The sequence below is a fragment of the Camelina sativa genome, chromosome 1 (assembly GCF_000633955.1).
Source record: "Camelina sativa cultivar DH55 chromosome 1, Cs, whole genome shotgun sequence".
Lineage (NCBI taxonomy): Eukaryota > Viridiplantae > Streptophyta > Magnoliopsida > Brassicales > Brassicaceae > Camelina > Camelina sativa.
In genome coordinates this window covers 6,014,253-6,018,127 of record NC_025685.1, presented here as the reverse complement: position 1 = coordinate 6,018,127, position 3,875 = coordinate 6,014,253, and the positions used below count along the sequence as shown (strand labels likewise).

The window sequence follows — 3,875 nt, the reverse complement described above, 5'->3', positions numbered from 1 at the left end:
ATAAATTTAAATCCATATGTTACTCATATAGAATATGTTGGATAACTCAGCTTAAATATGTATCTGAGTGAGGTGGGTAACAAAACAAAATAGCATGTATTAGTTTTTATTTATTTATTATTAATTCAGTAATTCTCTAATAAACATGTAGCTAGCCTAAAATAAATATATATATATATATATATATATATATATATATATATTGTTGTTATCGAATTGGAAAGAGAAGAAAATATTAAATGTTAAAGAACCCCTAACCAAAAAAATAATTGCTTACAGACTGTGATCGACAGTCATGAAATTAGTCCGATACAAATTTACCCAGAAATATTTAACTAAAAAATCTAATCATGAATTTGGTGTATTTACATCATAATTTTCACATGTTCCGGCACAGATGCTTTCGTACATAATAAATTATATATGAATTGTATGAATCTTCCACATTAGATTGCTGAACTATTGTATGGTACTGATCAACGTCTTAATTAATTTAATAACACAATTTAATTTCAATGAAGAAATACAAAAACCCCCATGTTAAACCTTATAAAATGACAATAAGAGGCATATATTATAGTTGTAACATTGCTGACACATTGTCCTTTCATACGTGAGTTTGAGCCACATGTTCATAGTTCCTACTCTTCGTCAATTGGCCGAGATGGATGTAGCTAGTGGAAGCAATCGTGGAGGGGATCGTCGACGACGTTGGCAAATACGACGACATATGCGACAAATAAGCCAACATATCAATCGAACAAGTTGGATTAGGAAAAAAAAAAAAAAAGTTGGATTAGGAATAGTAAAACAGGAAACGCGACCCAAAATAAAAAATAAATCAGAAGCATATACAGAATTATTTCATCGTCGGATGGCACCAATACGATTGCGAAAAAGAACGCTGCCGATACACAAATTACCGCTGCGGAGTGTATAACAAAAACATCATAAGATAACTATGATATATGAGATCTATTATTTTTCATATAAAGTCAGTAAGTCCAGTTAAAAAACGATCGAGTTAGTATTTTATACCAATCTGTTTTGTTAAGTAGTTTAAGTCAACCATTGGGCACACTAACCTAAAATCAACATCTTAACCTTAATTCTTTTACATGACTATTTTTAGACTTTTAGTTCTAACTTTTCACTGTTTCAGTAATAAATTGTCAAACGCAAAAGTTACTATAAAATTCGAGGGTTCATGCAAGTTATTATAGATTGAATATCCATCCGTTTCAAAATATATGATATTTTGCTTAAAAACTCGCAAATTAAAAAAAGACTAATTTAAAAAAGTTCAACCAATTATAAACAAGACTACATAATAGAAAATATTAAACTAATCTAAAAATTACATAAAACGGAGGACGTACTAATTAAGTAGTCTTCTTATATGAAATTGTACTGTACATAGTTGATTGGTTGGTACCTTAGTCGTAAACCACTGATGAAGAGAAGAATGAGGCTCATCGAGGCAGAGAATGACACTGTACTGCTAATAACCATCCCAAGATAGGCTACACGCTTGCAAATCTTGTAATCCAATACAACAGTTACCTCTTTCTACAAACCCGAACTCTAGTTTAAAAAACAAAATTTTCCCACCAAAATTAAAAAAAAAAAAAATCCGCCAAAAAAATATTGTCAAAAAATATTCCTGCCAAAAAAAGTTTACAAAAATTTTATAAGGTTTTAATAAGGTTTAAACGACTTAAAAATATTTATAAGACATTTATAAAGTTTTTATAAGTAGAAACTTTATAAAAACTTTGTAAATGCCTTAAAAAAACCTTATAAAAATCTTATAAAATTTTTTTTTAAAAACATTGTAAAAGCGTTTACAAGATTTTTTATAAGATTTTTATAAGGTTTTATAGATTTTTAAAAGCGTTTACAAGGTTTTAATAAGTTTTTATAAGATTTTTATAAGGTCAACATTATGGATTGTATGAATCTTCTTCCACATTAGATAGCTGAAGCCTCTTCTTCATCTCATCCTTATCAATATAAGTTTAAGTTCGATTAAAAGCAAAAATTGAGGTCTCAATGTTCCAAGATAGTTTTGTTGTTTTTGATAAGATAATAATTATGTAGTGAATTTGCAAGCGGATGCAGGGGATGATTGTTATATGTGGAAGATTGGTGATGGTGTACCCTATATACTTTCTCTACTGTAAAAACTTGGTCTTACTTGAACCCGCCTAGATCATGAGTGGAATGGTATGAAGCAGTTTGGTTTATAGGAAGGATTCCTAGGCATGCTTTTGTTGCATGGGTTAACTCTAGACACAGGCTTCATACAAAGGATAGACTTCACAGCTGGGGTCTAGTGGTGTCTCCACTCTGTCTGCACTGCAACTCACACGACGAGTCTCGGCAACATCTATTCTTTGATTGCGCTTATTCCTCTGAGATTTGGCACTATTTCACATCGTGAGCCCATGTTTCTCCACTTGCTTTATTTGAGGATGGAGTTACATGGCTGAAGAATCCTTGCCGAGATAAGAACACAGCTTTGATTCTTCGGCTAGCGTGTCAAGCATCGGTCTACATAATCTGGACAGAACGCAACTATCGTATCCATAACAATACCTTTCACTTGCTTCTGTTCAACTTCTTGAAGTTAAAAGCATAATTCGGTGTCATCTCGATCCTTTGTCGAGAGCTCAGCGGCTTACCTCCCCTTCGGACTCCTTTTTGGTTACCTGGTTCGTTTATTCGAGTAATCTTTTTATATCTGTTGTATTGTAGGTGTATCTCTTTTAGGAGGCACTTGGTTGTAATTAATGAAGGTATGTGTTAAAAAAAAAAAAAAAATAATAATAATAATAATAATAATAAATTTTTCACAAATCACAAACAGCGTGTCGTTTTATTTGTTTCTGATGAACTAACGCGTTGTTTTCTCTCAGACGAGCGTAGACGTCGTTATGACGTTGGGGTCCTTTTAGAACGGGTCAAAAGTTCAAGGGTAAAAAAACAAAAATTATGTGAAGATCTTTTTAATCAACTTGGATAAATACAAGGGTCCGTTTTGCAATTTTTCCTGAACAAAGTCGCCGAAATTAGGGTTTTAGTATTTTAGTGAGTGGTCTCTTCTTCTACATTGTTTGCAGCTTCTTTGATCGACTGAGAGAATCCAAAGCTTTAACAACCATGGGAAGCGAAGACATGATTGACCACCTTAACGACGAAGAGGAAGAGGAGGAGTTCAACACACCAGAACCTCTAGAGAAGAAGCAAAGGAAAGGGAAGGAGATTGCAACAGAAACAGAACCAGAAACAGAGGATCAAAACAGAGACAAGAAAATCAGACTCAAGGTGAAACAAATCCGTGAGAGACCCGATAGAATCTCTCCTATCGTCGCTTATTTCTCTACAAGCTACGATCCTTGCGAGGTAGATCCAGAAACGGGCGAGAAAGTTCATGAAACTCCAAAAGTTACTGTTTACAANCACGATTCTTTTAAACCTTTCCATGAAGTCTCGGAGAGATTCGTCGTTTCGCTGGAACATGTTCCAGAGATCGGCGTTTGACGCGCCTCGAATCATGAATGTAGAGTGATGTTGAAGAAAGGCGGTGGTAAGCTCGTGATAGCTCCCTATCGAGTTCGGTGGGAGCCGGGAGAACCACCCTAGAGCCTCATGGGCTAAATTCTCAACGAACAGCTGGCAGCAGCCAGCTTCGTACTCTTCGTCACTGAAATGAGCTCGGCTGATTGCAAAACTCATTGACGTCAAAAATGGCTTCGGATCGTCTAATCCGTTGTACGGGGTGAACTTGAACTTGTTTACGTAGCGGACTTGAATGCGGGAGATTCGCACCGTGAACGGTGAGCGTTGGACTTCTTCGAGCACTCGATCGAGGT

The 3,875-nt window shown here is 34.9% G+C and overlaps 2 pseudogenes; both read left to right on the top strand.

Annotated features, from left to right (window-relative positions):
* LOC109132712 lies at positions 2,136 to 3,543 on the top strand (annotated as a pseudogene).
* Positions 3,815 to 3,875, top strand: part of LOC109132711 — a 6,581-nt pseudogene continuing 6,520 nt past the window's right edge.